Consider the following 18495-nt stretch of genomic DNA (forward strand, 5'->3'; position numbering starts at 1 on the left):
ACCTGTTACATCCTTAGGCCAGCACGCAGCACACAGAGAAGCATGACCTGTTGTAGAAGGAGCTGCGGGTAGCGATAGGGGCGGTGGGCTGCATTCCCGGCGCCCAGCGGCCCCTAACACTACAACCTGTTACATCCTTAGGCCAGCACGCAGCACACAGAGAAGTATGACCTGTTACATCAAAGATAGATCAACACAAAACCATGGTACCCAAGATTCAAACAATATGGTGTTTTAGTCAGCTTTGTACTACTATGACAAATACCAAGAAGAAAAAACTTAGAAAGTAAAACAGGTTTTATTTTAGTTTCCAGTCAATGATCAAGTTGTCTCATTACTTTGAGGTCCGTAGGGAGGAGTCCTATGGGAAAAGAGCTCATGGGAGAAGAAAACCATCCACCTCCTATGTAGAACAAGGTAGCCAGACTCTCATCATCAGATTCAAGGGTACACCACTGTGACCAAAAGACCTTTCTCTCACTGTGTGCCATCTCTCACTCATTCCACCACCTCTAGTGGCACCATCAAGGGAACAAACTTTTGGTACATTCAAGATCGACATTAAAGCAATGCCATTAAATAAGACCTAAACATAAATGCAATGTGTATGTTGTTTGTGGGGATTTAACATGACATACACATTCTGGGTTAAATGTCTAACACATGAATTCTCCCTAATTTTAAGCAACTTAAGAACGAACATTTCTTGATGCTTTTAAAGTGTAGAACAAACACATAAAAAGAGCAATATTATTGTACAAACCCTGTAGTTTTATACTCTAGACACAAATATAACAGCTTGATGTGACATGATGTTATCATCTATAAAGTTCACACTCAAGAATTATGCAGCTGAGTGACAAAGGAAATTTCAAACAAATGCTATAATGTTTTAAGTGGTTTATGATTTGTATTGGGCTTCACTCATAGATATCCTAGCTGTAAATGACAGTTGGACAGGCCAGTTAGAATTTTAACTACCCATCAAATTTCTAATCTTTTAAAAAGCCAGTGATTGTTGGTTGCATGATTATATTTCAAAAGTTATGCCTTGCATTTTTGGAGTCAGAAAGAGAAAACTACACAACATAAAAGCAAAATGAATTGTTTTCAAAAACTGAGATTTGGCATGTATGCCAATGTTAAGTACATATGTAAAACTACCTATACAATGACATATTTATTAACTGCTTTGCATGTAGTAGACCAATAATAATTGTTTTGCTTCCCTTCACAAATGTTCAGACATATATTTATCCTTAAATACACATACAAATAACAGTGAAGACTTAGTGTTAATTTTTCAAATTAAGACATAAAAAGTGAAGACATTAATATAAAAACAATTATATTTTGTGAGTCTGCATTTTTTTCTGCATCTGTAAACCTATCTTTTATGCAATCCAAGAAGGGGGAGCTTCTGTATATCATGACCCTTGAGCATCTCTAATGTGTAGCCACTGGAAATATTCCTTTGCTAATACCTTTGCTAATGTCTTTTTCTCTTGGTACCAGTTCTTTCTTGCATTCATGCACAGTGTTATCATTTAGCTTTTCCATCATTTTTCTCACTGTCACTATGACTAAAACCATACTTAATCTCTATGAGTCCAACTAGAAGCACTGATATTCCACATTTATACTTGTTCATGGAAAAAAATCAGTTCCTATGAGTTAATAAAGCAAAATGTCAGTGCCATTTTGAAACATTATTGCACCATGACTACTTTTGAGTTTCAACAAAAATGAAGTGTGCTAAATGCATTCTGAAAATAAATCATAGTGAGGTCAACGTATGATGTGGGATTCCCCTCTGTATGCAGTGATTACCACTGATTAATAAAGAAACTGCTTTGGGCCTATAGCAGGGCAGAACAGAGCTAGGTGGGGGTGGGGAGGTACTTAACTGAATGCTGGGAGAAAGAAAGTAGAATCAGGAGAGGCCATGTAGCCCTGCCAGAGACAGATGCCAGAGGGAACCTTGCTGGTAAACCACACATGTGGAGATAAACAGATTAATAGAAGTGGGTTAAATTAAGATGTAAGAGCTAGCCAATAAGAAGCTAGAGCTATTAGGCCAAGCAGCAGTTTAATTAATACAGTTTCTGTGTGGTTATTTAGAGTTTGGACAGCTGGGAATGAACAAGCAGCTTCCTACTACAAATGTATACTGCTAAATATTTATTTTACATTTTACAGATGTTGAAAAATAGAAAATATATTTCTCAATTGGTCAATACTTTTGAATCACCTCAGTGTAAATAATAACTTTAAGGTGCAAACTGGGCTTTCAGGATATATCTCTGAGAATGGCAGATTCATTCTTGCTCTTCATGTCCTGATCTTTTAAATAGTCCTCCAAAAAAGCCATTATACTGCCATTGAATATTTGTCAAGAATCAAATTAGTATGCTTGAAATTCACATACAATATTCATTTAGATAATTAAATTGAAATACTCAAAACTGTAATTTCCATTAAGAATCAAATACTGCCAATCTTATACAAAGAGTTGATTTCTAAAGATGGCAATTATGTTATATGTTTGTAAAAGATATTAATTATTAATCTATATACAGTTTCTAGCATGGCTCTGAGGAATAACCACATACTGTTAATACTTCCTGAGGGATTTTAGGATGAAATTTGTATGTAGGACCAAAAACAGTAAAAATGGTTGCTCTAGAGTCAGAGGTATTAGATGGGTTTGATTTCCAGCCCATGAGTCCATGCATGCATTTTAAGGGGGATAACTAAATACACAGATCTGAATTTGAATTTTTCCTGTCTGAATTCCAAGGAACAAGAAAGGTTTAAATTTTTTAATAAAAACTTTTTAAACATAAAGCAAAGAAAACCAGCCTACAAACCACACTAAGAGAGACTTACATAGATCTAATCTACATGGGAAGTAGAAAAAGACAAGATCTCCTGAGTAAAATGAGGGCATGGGGACCTTGGGGGAAGGTTGAAGGGGAGAGGGAAAAGGCAGGGAGGGGAGCAGAGAAAAATGTAGAGTTCAATAAAAATCAGAAAAAAAAAAACCCGAAGGTGATAACATGGCTCAGTGAGCAAAGATGCTTGTCACCAAGTTTGTGTTTCAATCCAATTACATGCTAAAAAGAGCGTTGTTTTCTTCCACTTGGTTGCTGACCTCCACACAACACTCACACATACACACACTCACTCACACCTACACACACATAGAGTATACAAATAGATAAATATAATAAAAATGTTTTAAAAAGTTGAAACTCACTCTGGGGCAAAGATTCACCAAACAGCAATTCCTAAGTTCAATCGCTTTCTTTCTGCTTTCCAGATTTCTTTCATGTGTAATATTAACGTGACATTATTATTCAATCTAATTTTAAAACGTGGAAAGCTTAAAATGACTTCAAGCAAACGGTCCGTTACTTTTTGCTTGGGAAAAATGCATACATCTCTACATGGGACTTTCAAAAGAAACCATATGACTACTTGTGCTTTTCACATGCATTTTCACACTAAAAGGAAAAGGGTCTTTGATGTGGGAAGGGGCAACTGTGGGTTGAAGAAACCATGACACAATAGTCAGAGACTGAGTACTCAATACACTTGTGGTGTTGGTAACTGTGTGTTACATCTGGGTAACCAGCTATAATCCAGAATCTTTAAATTGATATTACATTGAGGTGGAAATTATATCTGATCTGTTTCAGGGGAAACTATTTTAACTTATGAGTAAAATCAGCAGCACTTGGGAATTTTAGTGGAGTGGTTCTAGAATTTAAAAGAAATGTCATGAACATTTTATTTTCCATGTATGTAAAATATTCCACTGCTGAAGCTCATCAAAGTGTGTCATGGAAACAGACTGGTCTGTGAAGACCATCTTATAATACCTAGTCCAAACCCATGGGAACGAAAAAGAATAAAAATCTACATGAATAAAAATGACCTAGAGCCCTTAGAACACAAATCAACTCCTAAAAGTTGATGAATAAATCAAGAAACTAAAAAGAAAATAAGTAAGTAAAATTAATTTACCTTTCTTTGGAGCTGGAATGCATGGCAAAGTGTTTGTCTTACAAGCATGAGAACCTGAATTAGACAGGCACACATTCGCATGTATGTACATACATGAACATGAGTACACACATACACATAAAATCTCCTTCCATACTATCCTACTTCCATACTTTCAAGAGCACAGGGAGTCAGGTTAAGAAACTTTGCCAAGTCTCTTGCCAACCCTAAAGTGGCTCCCTTAACTAAGAATTGTGGTTCCGTGCTCCCCTGTCCAACCTTCCTTTATCCCAATCCTCCTGTTTCCCCAAGCCCCCCCCTTCCTTCCCTTCTAACTTTTCTCTCCCCATCTCCTCTTACCCCCATCCCACCCCACCCCCAAGATCCCAATTTTCTCCCCGGCAATTTTGTCTACTTCCCTTAGCCATGAGGATAACTATATGTTTTTCTTTGGGTTCACCTTCTTACTTAGCTTCTTTAGATTCACCTATTGTAGACTCCATGACCCTTATTTATGGCTAGAAACCAATTATGAGTGAGTACATCCCATGTTCATCTTTTTGGGTCTGGGATACCTCCCAGGTGCCCAAGCCGAGGTCCCCAGTTAGTTCCTTGGGCAGCTGAGGATAGGGAACCTGAAATGACCCTATCCTAGAGCAATAATGACGAATATCTTGCATATCATCATAGAACCTTCATCTGGTGATGGATGGAGATAGAGACAGAGACCCACACTGAAGCATTGGACTGAGCTCCCAAAGTCCCAATGAGGAGCAGAAGGAGGGAGAACATGAGCAAAGAAGTCGGGACCACAAGGGATGCACCCACCCACTGAGACAGTGGAGCTGATCTATTGGGAGCTCACCAAGGCCAGCTGGACTGTGACTGAAAAAGTATGGGATAAAACTGGACTCTCTGAACATGGCGAACAATGAGGGCTGATGAGACGCCAAGGACAATGGCATGGGGTTTTGATCCTGCTTAATTGCTGGCTTTGTGGGAGCCTAGCCAGTTTGGATGTTCACCTTCCTAGATATGGACGGAGTGGGGAGGACCTAGGACTTACCACAGGGCAGGGAACCCTGATGGCTCTTTGGACTGGAGAGGGAGGGGGAGAGCAGTAGGGGGAGGGGGAGAAGGGTGGGAGGAGGGGAAGGGAAATGGGAGGCTGTGAGGAGGTGGAAACGTTTTTTTTTCTCCTTTTCTCAATAAAAAAAAAAAAAGAAACTTTGCCAAGCATGAATGAGAGATCTTTTGACTGTTAGCGATCTATTCTTGCTATCTGCCAACCACTGAGTCTTGTTGATGAAACACACAAATACCATTTCAATGGAGGGAGTGGATACTGTGGCATTCTGATTTCCTGGTAAATACTCCTGTGATATAATTTAACACCCTTCATTCTCTAATTCTACAGATAAGGCATTAGGCTCTATTTGTGTTTTAAAAGGCAAAGTAATAGAAGTTTTAAAAGGAAACTTAATCTTTCTGACAGTTGTACACAAAAGCAAAAGTTCACGAAAATTTCTTCTGCAAACATTGCACTTGTTTTTCAAAAGGTCCGTTTTATTGATTAACAATTTCTAAACCTCAAATGTGGACTATGGCATATAAAGAGAGTCTTGAAAGAAGCTATGAAGAAAGTGTAAAACTTAGATGGACTATACCCTCTCTAAGATGGAAATACTAATATAGTAAATGTCATGCCCAAAAAATGTTCCTGAGCATATCCTAAAAGGATACTTTTTTCACTTTCAACATAAATGTAATAATATCTAAATGAACGTAATAATGTTTTAACTATAGAGCAATTATTGTAAATGTGGTATATGTACACCATCATTCAAATCACTGCTTTTTTTCATATTTTACTACCCCAAAATATGCTTATTATATACATATTCCATAAAGTTAATTAATTTAAAATATTTTTAATTTTCTTTTTGGTAAATATGAATATTCAATAATTATTGATAAAAATATAATTTATTTGCATCAAGCATTATTTTAGAAAGAAAGGAGTAGATAAGTAAATATATTTAATATGTTCACAAACTTTCAATGGAGTTTGATTTATTTCCATTTTATTGAAAATTACAACAAAAGATTGATGTGGGATTTCCCTCTGTATGCTGTGATTATCATTAATGAATAAAGAACTGCTTTGAGGCTATAGCAGAACAGGGCAGGGGGAGTAGAGCTAGACAGGGAGGACTGGACAGAATGCTGGGAGAAAGAAGGGCAGAGTCAGAGAGAAGCCATATAGCTCTGTGGGAGACAGACACCGGAACTTTACCTGGTAAGCCACAGCACATGGCGATATACAGATCAATAGAAATGGGTTAAATAAATATGTAAGAATTAGCCAACTAAGAAACTAGAGCTAGGTTGGGGTGAGTTTCTGGCCCCGCAGCGCCAGCCTGGGACGGGGAGCTCAGAGATTCCTTGGCCCCCTATCCTTCTTGAGCTCTCTGCAGGGCCTCTACTCCCTGCATACTGCCTCTTTCTACCTAGCCCACCCAGCTTCCATCCAGAACCCTCCCCACTTCGGCCCCACCGCCCTCTTTCGGCACATAACATCACCCAGCCCAGCCAGTCTGGGCACTGGGTCCAAATCCTTGGGGCACCCAAGCGGGCGGGAGTTCCTTTGTTTCTATGGCCTGCCTGCACCAAGCAGGGTAGGCGCTTTGTTTGTGAGCTGCCCAACCAGCACGGAGACCTGATCTCTTGACGCCAGGAGAGCCAACGTTGGGGAGAGCCAGCGTTGGGTAGGCAAGGAGACCTGATCCTGTAAAAGAAGATCCATAAGGGAGCAATTGGAAGAAGAGATGGGCAGACACCAAGGCAAGAATTCGCCCAACAAGCTGAAAAGCAACATGAAGCCACCAGAAACCAGCGACCTCACAATGGGAGGACATGAACACCTTAATCAAGAAGAAGTAGAAAAGATTGACTTCATGAAAGTGATTGACGCCCTTAAACAGCATGCAAAAAACGGCCTTATAGAAATGGATGAGAAATATAACAGAAAGTTAGAAGAATTGAATAAATCAGTGAATGATACCCTAGAAAACCAAGGAAAAACAATCAAACAGATAATGGAAACAGTTCAAGACTTGAAAACTGAAATGGAGGCAAAGAAGAAAACACAAACAGAGGGCCAGCTGGACATGGAAAATTTAAGTAAACAAACAGAGTCTACAGAAACAAGCATAACCAACAGAATACAAGAGTTAGAAGAAAGAATCTCAGATTCTGAAGATACCATAGAGAAAATAAACACACTGATCAAAGAAAACAGCAAGTCCAACAAACTCTCATCACAAAACATTCAGGAAATATGGGACACAATAAAAAGACCAAACCTAAGAATAATAGGAGTAGAAGAAGGAGAAGAAGTGCAGCTCAATGGTCCAGAAAATATATTTAATAAAATTATAGAAGAAAACTTTCCCAACCTAAAGAAAGATATACCTATGAAGGTTCAAGAAGCATACAGAACACCGAATAGGCTGGATCAAAAAAAAAAATCCCCTCACCATATAATTATCAAAACACAAAGCATACAGAATAAGGAAAGAATATTAAGAGCTGCAAAGGAAAAAGGCCAAATTACTTATAAAGGTAAACCTATCAGACTTACACCTGACTTCTCCATGGAAACCATGAAAGCCAGAAGGTCCTGGATAGATGTACTTCAGAAACTAAGAGACCATGGATGCAAGCCCAGACTACTATACCCAGCCAAACTTTCGTTCACTATAAATGGAGAAAATAAAATTTTCCAGGATAAAAACAAATTTAAACAATACGTAGCCACAAATCCAGCCTTACAGAAAGTAATAGAAGGAAAATCAATAACCAAGGAGTTCAACAATGACCACAATAACTCAGACATCTAAGAAGGGAAACACACAAACTCTACGACTAAAAAATGACCGGAGTTAACAACCACTGGTCATTAATATCACTTAATGTCAATGGACTCAACTCACCTATAAAAAGGCACAGGCTAAGAGATTGAATACGAAAACAGGATCCAACATTCTGCTGTTTACAAAAAAACACACCTCAACCACATAGACAGGCACCTACTCAGAGTAAAGGGCTGGGAAAAGGCTTATCAAGCAAATGGACCTAAGAAACAAGCAGGTGTGGCCATACTAATCTCTAACAAAATTGACTTCAAACTTTAATCAATCAGAAGAGATGGAGAGGGGCATTTTATACTCATAACAGGAACAGTTCATCAGGATGAAGTCTCAATCCTGAGCATCTATGCCCCTAATATAAAAGCATCCATGTACATAAAAGAAACATTGCTAAAACTCAAGGCAGCCATCAAACCGCACACACTAATAGTAGGAGACTTCAACACTCCTCTCTCACCAATGGACAGGTCAATCAGACAGAAACCTAACAGAAAAATAAGAGAATTAATGGAGGTAATGAATCAAATAACAGACATCTATAGAACATTCCACCCAAATAGCAAAGAATATACCTTCTTCTCTGCAGCCCATGGAACCTTCTCAAAAATCGACCACATAGTCGGTAACAAAGCAAACATCCACAGTTACAAAAAAATATTAGTAACCACCTGTGTCTTATCAGATCACCATGGATTAAAGTTAGAATTCAACAACAATCCTACCCCCAGAAAGCCTACAAATTCATGGAAACTGAACAGTCAACTACTGAACCACACCAGGATTAAGGAAGAAAGAAAGAAAGAAATTAAAGTCTTCCTGGAATTCAATGAAAATAAAGAAACAACATACTCAAACTTATGGGACACTATGAAAGCAGTCCTAAGAGGAAAGTTCATAGCACTAAGTGCCCACTTAAAGAAAACAGAGAAAGCTCACATTGGAGACTTAACAGCCCACCTGAAAGCTCTAGAAAAAAAAGAAGCAGACTCACCTAGGAGGAGTAGAAGACTGGAAATAATCAAACTGAGGGCTGAAATCAACAAAATAGAAACACAGAAAACAATACAAAGAATCAATGAAACAAAAAGCTGGTTCCTGGAGAAAATCAACAAGATTGATAAACCCCTATCCAAACTAATCAAACAGCAGAGAGAGAATTTGCAAATTAATAAGATCAGAAATGAAAAGGGGGACATAACCACAGACACAGAGGAAATTCAGAGAATCATTAGATCTTACTACAAAAGCCTATATGCCACAAAACTGGAAAATGTAAAGGAAATGGACACTTTTTTGATAAATACCATATACCAAAGTTAAACCAGGACCAGGTGAACAATCTAAATAGACCTGTTAGTCGCGAAGAATTAGAAGAGGTTATCAAAAACCTCCCTACCAAAAAAAGCTCAGGACCAGATGGTTTCAATGCAGAATTCTACCAGAACGTCCAAGAAGACCTAATACCTATACTCCTTAATGTATTTCACAATATAGAAACAGAAGAGGCATTGCCAAATTCCTTTTATGAAGCTACAGTTACCCTGATACCAAAACCGCACAAAGACTCAACCAAGAAAGAGAATTATAGACCAATCTCACTCATGAACATCGATGCAAAAATCCTCAACAAAATACTGGCAAACCGAATCCAAGAACACATTAGAAAAATTATCCATTCTGATCAAGTAGGCTTCATCCCAGGGATGCAGGGCTGGTTCAACATACGAAAATCTATCAATGTAATCCATCATATAAATAAACTGAAAGAAAAAAACCATATGATCATTTCATTAGATGCTGAAAAAGCATTTGTCAAAATTCAACATCCCTTTATGATAAAAGTATTGGAGAGATTAGGGATACAAGGGTCATACCTAAATATAATAAAAGCTATATACAGCAAGCCGACAGCTAACATCAAATTAAATGGAGAGAAACTCAAAGCCATCCCACTAAACTCAGGAACACGACAAGGCTGTCCACTCTCGCCATACCTCTTCAATATAGTGCTTGAAGTTCTAGCAATAGCAATAAGACAAAATAAGGGGATCAAGGGATTCAATTGGAAAGGAAGAAGTAAAACTTTTGTTATTTGCAGATGATATGATAGTGTACATAAGCGACCCCCAAAACTCCACCAAAGAAATTTACAGCTGATAAACAGCTTTAGTAATGTGGCAGGATACAAGATCAACTCCAAAAAATCAGTCGCCCTCTTATACACAAAGGATATGGAAGAAGAGAGGGAAATCAGAGAAGCTTCACCTTTCACGATAGCCACAAACAGCATAAAATATCTTGGGGTAACTCTAACCAAGGAAGTGAAAGATCTATTTGACAAAAACTTTAAGGCATTGAAGAAAGAAACTGAGGAGTATACCAGAAAATGGAAGGACCTCCCTTGCTCTTGGATTGGGAGGATCAACATAGTAAAAATGGCAGTTCTACCAAAGGCAATTTATAGATTCAATGCAATCCCCATCAAGGTCCCATCAAAATTCTTCACAGATCTGGAGAGGACAATAATCAACTTTATATGAAAAAACAAAAAACCCAGGATAGCCAAAACAATCCTATACAATAAAGGATTGTCTGGAGGCATTACCATCCCTGACTTCAAACTCTATTACAGAGCTACAGTGATGAAAACAGTGTGGTACTGGCATAAAAACAGAGAAGTCGACCAATGGAATTGTATAGAAGACCCGAATTTTAACCCACAAACCTATGAACACCTCATTTTTGATAAAGGAGCCAAAAGTATACAATGGAAGAAAGAAAGCATCTTCAACAAATGGTGCTGGCATAACTGGATGTCAACCTGTAGAAGAATGAAAATAGACCCATATCTATCACCATGCACAAAACTCAAGTCCAAATGGATTAAAGACCTCACTATCAGTCAGAACACATTGAACCTGATAGAAGAGAAAGTGGGAAGTACCCTACAACAGATGGGCACAGGAGATCGCTTCCTATGTGTAACCCCAACAGCACAGACATCAAGGGCAACATTGAATAAATGGGACCTACTAAAACTGAGAAGCTTCTGTAAAGCAAAGTCACTGTCACCAAGACAAAAAGGCAACCTACTGACTGGGAGAAGATCTTCACCAACCCCGCAACAGACAAAGGTCTGATCTCCAAAATATATAGAGAACTCAGGAAACTAGACTTTAAAATGCTAATTAACCCAATTAAAAAATGGGGCACTGAACTGAACAGAGAATTCTCAGCAGAGGAAGTTCAATGGCCAAAAGACACTTAAGGTCATGCTCAACCTCCTTAGCGATCAGGGAAATGCAAATCAAAACAACTTTGAGATATCATCTTACACCTGTCAGAATGGCTAAAATAAAAAACTCCAATGATAGCCTTTGTTGGAGAGGCTGTGGAGGAAGGGGTACCCTCATTTATTGCTGGTGGAAATGCAATCTTTTGCAACCACTTTGGAAATCTGTTTTGGTTTCTCAGGAAATTCGGGATCAACCTACCCCTAGACCCAGCAATACCACTCCTGGGAATATACCCAAGAGATGCCCTATCATATGACAAGAGCATTTGTTCAACTATGTTCATAGCAGTATTATTTATAATAGCCAGAACCTGGAAACAACCTAGATGCCCTTCAATGGAAGAATGGATGAAGAAAGTGTGGAATATCTACACATTAGAGTACTATGCTGCAGTAAAAAACAATGACTTCTCGAATTTTGCATGCAAATGGATGGAAATAGAAAACACTATCCTGAGTGAGGTAACCCAGACCCAAAAAGATGAATATGGGATGTACTCACTCATAATTGGTTTCTAGCCATAAATAAGGGTCACAGAGTCTACAATTGGTGATCCTAAAGAAGCTAAGTAAGAAGGTGAACCAAAGGAAAAACATAAAGTTGTCCTCTTGGCTATGGGAAGTAGACCAAATTGCCGGGGAGAAAATTGGGATCTTGGGGGTGGGGTGGGATGGGGGTAAGGGGAGATGGGGAGAGAAAAGGGAGAAGGGGAGTATGGGGGGAATTTGGGGGAAAAGGAGGATTGGGATAAAGGAAGGTTGGATAGGGGAGCACTGAAGCACAATTCTTAGTTAAGGGAGCCACCTTAGGGTTGGCAAGAGACTTGAACCTAGAGTGGCTCCCAGGTGCCCAAGCCGAGGTCCCCAGTTAGTTCCTTGGGCAGCTGAGGATAGGGAACTTGAAATGACCCTATCCTATAGCAATACTGATGAATATCTTGCATATCATCATAGAACCTTCATCTGGTGATGGATGGAGATAGAGACAGAGACCCACACTGGAGCACTGGACTGAGCTCCCAAGGTCCCAATGAGGAGCAGAAGGAGGGAGAACGTGAGCAAAGAAGTCGGGACCACGATGGGTGCACCCACCCACTGAGACAGTGGAGCTGATCTATTGGGAGCTCACCAAGGCCAGCTGGACTGTGACTGAAAAAGCATGGGATAAAACTGGACTCTCTGAACATGGTGAACAATGAGGGCTGATGAGAAGCCAAGGACAATGGCACGGGGTTTTGATCCTACGTAATTTGCTAGCTTTGTGGGAGCCTAGCAAGTTTGGATGTTCACCTTCCGAGATATGAATGGAGGGGGGAGGACCTAGGACTTACCACAGGGCAGGGAACCCTGACTGCTCTTCAGACTGGAGAGGGAGGGGGAGAGGAATGGGGGAGGGAGGAGGGGGAGAAGGGTGGGAGGAGGGGGAGAAAGGTGGGAGGAGGGGAAGGGAAATGGGAGGCTGGGAGGAGGTGGATACTTGTTTTTGTTTTCTCCTTTTCTCAATAAAAAAAATATATTTCAAAAAAAAAAAGAAACTAGAGCTAATAGACCAAGCAGTGATTTAATTAATACAGTTTCTGTGTGATTATTTCAGGCCTAAGCTAGCCGGGCAGCCAGGAACCAACAAGTGACCCTTCTTCCAACAAAAAATGACAAAATTATATGTTAAGAATCTAGACCACACAAACAAATGCAGTTACTACATCACTTAATTGTAGTAGTTTTAAGTTATGAAAGTTTGAGACAGTAAATGTACAAGGTTCAAAGACACAAAAGGATGTTGGGCCCATGTAGACAGAGAGCATAAAGGCAGGGAGAGTTGAGTAGACCCTATGGGAATGGAGGTAAACGGTCAAAGACGGTGGCCAGTGAAAGAATCAAGTAGAACAGAATCAGGGGCCTATGCCAAAGGTGCCCCAGGAGGAAGCTGATATTCTTTCTGTACTACATCCCTCTCTTCATGTGTAGACCACATTGTGTCCATTTGGAACATTTGACTCAACATTCACTTTTAGAATTAGTGAATTCCAGAAGATGGTTTCACAAAAAAAGTTAAATAAAAAATTCAAAGTAGGACTAATACCCTTCTTAAACTCTCTGACTATATAAGGAATACTTCCAAATTCATGAGAAAAGCATCACAAACAAGCAAGCCACAAAGGAAAACAACAATAGGCCAGTCAGTGTCTCTACTGAAGATTGATAACAATGAAAAATTTCAATAAAATACTAGCAAATTTAATTATGTAATATATGTAGAACATAAAATGATTGTATACCACAATCAAATGGCAGAAGAATGACAATAGATCCATATCTATCACCATGCACAAAACTCAAGTCCAAATGGATCAAAGGCCTCAGCATAAAACCAGCCACACTGAACCTTATAGAAAAGAAAGTGGGAAGAATACTTGAATGCATGGTCACAGCAGATAAATTTTTAAATATAACCCCAGTAGCACAGACACTGAGCGAAACAATTAACAAATGGGACCTCCTGAAACTGAAAAGCTTCTGTAAAGGAAAGAACACTGTCAACAAGGCAAAACGACTGCCTACAGAATGGGAAAAAAAAAAACTTCACTAACCGCATATCAGACAGAGGTCTGATTTCCAAAATATACAAAGAACTCAAGAAATTGGTCACCAAAAGAACAAATAACCCAATAAAAATGGTATTTAAGTATTTTTCAATGCATGTAAAACAGTCAATATACCACATTATCTTAAAATATATAAAAGACCACATGAACATATCCATAGAAGTAGAAGAGACATTTGATATAAGTTAGCATCTTATCATGTTTTACGAAAACCACTGTGTAGCACAAGTTCTAATTGGTCTTAATAATAAAAACTACGAGTTAAATATTGGAGTAAATGCTGAAAGATCTGAGAAGCAAAGGAGACAGCCACTAGAGAGACCTCTACTTAATCCTCAGAGCAAAGTGTGCAAGATCTTGTCTCCACAAATCCTCAGATTGAATGCCTTGAGTTCCTGTCTCCTCCTGCATTATATCCCTCTCTCCTCCAAAGCCATATCCCTTCCTGTCTCCATCTTCCTAGTGCTGGGATTAAAGGTGTGTGACTCCCAAGTGTTGGGATTAAAGGTGTGAGCCTCCACTGCCTGTCTTCTATTGTTAACTAGTATGGCTAGTTACACACAATGATTTTCAGGCAAGCTTTATTTGTTAAAGCACAAACAAAATATCATCACATCTCTCAGTAATAAAGGCCATATATGAACCTCTCAATCGTAAAGGCAATATATGAAAAGACATAGCTAACATCAGACTCAACAGTGAAGAGTTGAAAACTTTTCCTTTAAGATTGAGAACAAAATAAATATATCCACTCTCACCATTACAACTAAGATAATCCCTCACCATAGCAGATAAATAGATGTGAGAGATACAGATAGGAAAGAAAAAAGCAAATGTCTGCATATGACATTAGCACACATATAAAACCCTAAGGACTGTGCTTAACCATACATAGAAATATACCTCATCTCTAGAATTAATAAATGTATTTTTAAGTTGTAATATATAAAATCAAATAGAAAAAGATCAGGCATGTTTCTCTATATAACATGAAACTAAAGGAATTAAAAATAATCATAAGAGAAAAGGAAGAAATAAGGTAGGAATAAGTGTAAGCAGAGTTGAAAGACCTATACACAGAAACATATGAACATCCCACTTTTCCTGGAATACTATCCTACCAAACTTGTTTGGAAGCCAGTTGTGGCTTTCTCATGGTTCAGACTGGACCAATTTAGCCATCCAATTATAATATGCTACATATATTATATTACCCCATTATCAAATATAAAGTTCTCTTTGTCCTCCATGACCCATTTTACCCTCATTGCTCAGCTCTAATTATCAACATTACCTCCTATAGAACTTGGCTCAATCAAGGGGCCTCATTAAAGACAATTGGACACGGACTACAGCAATCCCATCAACCAGCAGCAAACAGTTCCTTCCAGTCTTATCTCTGATCTTTCCGAGTGACCTGTTGTCGTTTATTTTATTCTCATTCTTTATATGTTAGCAAGTGCAGTTTAAATAATAATAGTCTTTGCCTCATTTGGTTAACATTAAAAGAACTTCATATTTTCCCCCTTGGGACATGAAACATTTTCTTGCTACTAAATAAAATATAAAGGCTATTAAAAAATAAAAAGATATGTAGTCCTTGGCTACAAACACACATTTCATCCTGTCACCGGTCTCTGTAGTTGAGGTTCAAAATCAGTAATTTCAATTTGAAACTGTTTCTTACTGCTTCCAAAGCCAAGAGTATACATGAATAACAAAAAGCTTCAATGTTTTGTAAATAAATTCAATGGCAAATAATTCATGTTTCTACCACCTTCATTTTTTATTTAAAATAAATCAAGACACACACACACACACACATGTAAACTTGAGACCCCTTAAGAAGCTCATTTGGATATCATGCAATAACGTGTCCTTTAAAAGAAATGGAGAGAAGCTAAGGGAAGAATATGTGGCAGTTTATAAAACATGTGTCAAAATCACCTTTACCCTGACAGTTGAGATGATTTAAATCCACCTCACACCTTATACTTGTCTCTCTGCTTTAATCTCTACATTGATTTTTGACCAAATAGCCTCAAGATTTGAGATAATCAAATCACACCACAGGAAACACAAATCATCCTCCTTGCTTGCTGTCTGGTAGCTGCTTTAGATTTATCTTTACTTACAATAATTGAAAAAAAAGATTAAGTCATAGCATACAATCAATGGTTTTCATCTTCCATCAATTATAATTTTTGCTAACAGATATAAAATCCAGTTGTTATTCTTTTAATCTGTCAATTAAATGTCAAAGTTATTTTGCATCTGTTCAAGCCTTGTGGACACTAACAATACCTGCTATTACACTGTCACCTCCATCTGATGGCAGATTTTTTTTACATTGTTTATACTTTATCTCCAGAGAAATAGTTTTGTGAAATATATTCAACATAGAAAGAAAAGACATTTTCACTAATTTGTAAAAGTTAAACAGCATCTCCTAAAACCTGTTCCCTTTGCTTTTTCTATGACCTAAGAAGTTTATAAACATATTCTCTGGATTTACTACATAAGACTTTATTTCATACATTTTTGAAAGTTGCTCTGTGAAATTTCTGTATAGGATATGTACTTGCCCTTTTCATTGTTTTAAACAAAAAAATAACATCCATTCTTACTCTTTGTTTGGTCCCAATCCAAAATAACTTCCGTGATGCAAGAGATTTTTTGGTAAGAAGCATTTCCTGTCTGTGCCTACAGGAATACTCAACAGGTAAGACAAAGCATTCTGTTAATATTTCTCCCCCACCCCCACACACCAAATATTCGTTCAACCAGCCATTCTTTGATATTGTTTTCAGTCCAATGTTTCTCTGTCCCTCAGCTCATGAAAATCTGCTATTCTCCAGTAGCTGCTGTCCTCTCTACACAGAGCTGCAGTGGCAGCAGGCAGAGGCTGCTGTTACACTGAATCTTCCCTAATTTAGTCCAATGCAGAAAGAAAGACCAGTTTCCAATATGAGCAGAAACTGTGAGGGCAGCCACAGGTTGAAAGAATTGCCTATAAATATTTAGGCACTGCCAAGGCAAGCAAACTCACTGAAATTAAAGAAGAAGGTAATAAAGGAGGGAGGGGGAAAGAAGGGAGGGAGAGAGGAAGGAATTGAGGGGAGGAAGGAGGAAGAAGGAGGAGAGAAGGGGAGAAGGGGAGAAGGGAAGGGAACAACAGAAGGGGAGGGGAGGGAATGGAAGGGAAGTTCTGATAGGTAGGGAAGGTTAGTAGGTAAGAAGCCAGGATAGATCTGAGGAAGAAGGAAAGGAAGAGATAGGTGGAAGAATGGAAACAAGATGAGAGAAGAAAAACAAAAAGCAGTTGAGAAGGAAAGGATGGATGGAGAGAGGAGGGGAAGGGGACAGAAAGAAGAAAAAGAAGGAAGCAGGAGATAGAAGAAAGGAGGGAAGAAAGAAAGAAGTGCATAGAGGCAGAAAAGAAAGGAAGGTGGACTTGAAAAATAAAAAGAAGAGAGGGATAATAAATTTTTTACCGGTAAAATAATACTTTGCTCTTGGGCAGTGAGAGAGTTTCCCAGAGGCAGAAACAGAAAAGCCTGACTCCCTACTCCAGTAGTACAGACCTCTACAACGCCTTAGCATTGGCCTTTGTATTTTCACTTCTATAGACCGAGAAAACTTCTTTCTTGCTCTCATAAGAAGAGATGCAACTTTTGATTACCCTGATGTTTACAACATTTTAAACTTCATTATGACAGAGGAGACAAATTCTGAATACAAAAAGAAGTACAGCCTCAGAGAACTGTCCTGTAAACCTCAAGGTCAGTGGTCTGTGACACACTGTCAAGAATCTGAGAGCACAGTCCTCTCAAAACTTAGAAACCATTGCTACAGCATTCTGTTACTTCTGAGGATCATGATATCCAGGCATCTCTCTCAAATCCACAGTGAGAAGTGAGACAATGAAGATACAGGCTGATAATATCCTCTGCATGTGTGCGTGTGAGTCTGTGTGTTTGTGAGTGTTTGCACACATGTGTGTTCATAAATGTAGCAAGTGTGAAAACAAAATAATGGAATGTTTGGCTTGGGAAATGACTCAGCAAATAAAGTGCCTGCCACAGAAGCAAGAGGATTCCCAGAACCCACAAAACCAATGGGTAGAGTGTGACTGTTACCCCAGCATGAGTTGAAATAGAGACTCATATATTCTGGGGAAGGGCACACACTCAATGCAGACAAAACTGAGTTTTGAGTTCATTGACAGTGAAAGAAGCCATCTCAAAAGAAAGAAAGAAAGAATGAAAGAAAGAAAGAAAGAAAAGAAAGAAAAGAAAAGAAGGAAGGAAGAATGAATGGAAGAAAGGAAAATAAATGGTAGAGAGCAATGGAGAAAGCCCAGATTTCAATTATTCACCTTTGCATTTGTATACACAGGTGTGCGTGTGTACCTGCGCACGCGCACACACACACACACACAAATTCTGTAAAAAAAATGTAAAATGAAACATTTCTATTCGTAAGTCTATGATAAAAGAGTTAACCAGATAAATACCAAATCCTACAATTTAGTAAAGTTCAACATGCTTAATTAAACCAATAAAAATATTTATTAAAACATACATATGCACATGAGTCTTAGGTAAAATATTTTTAGACTATGAAGAAAAATAAATCATATTGAAGTTCTTTC

At 38.4% G+C, this 18495-nt stretch overlaps 1 protein-coding gene across 1 annotated transcript in view; it reads right to left on the reverse strand.

The window, feature by feature from the left end:
- The window catches only part of Cd226 (CD226 molecule), an 85476-nt gene that overhangs the window by 17466 nt on the left and 49515 nt on the right, over positions 1-18495 (reverse strand). The window lies entirely within an intron of this gene.

Source organism: Microtus oregoni, unplaced genomic scaffold, assembly GCF_018167655.1.
Source record: "Microtus oregoni isolate MIOR12 unplaced genomic scaffold, Mior012 000065F_ref0000479, whole genome shotgun sequence".
Taxonomy (NCBI): domain Eukaryota; kingdom Metazoa; phylum Chordata; class Mammalia; order Rodentia; family Cricetidae; genus Microtus; species Microtus oregoni.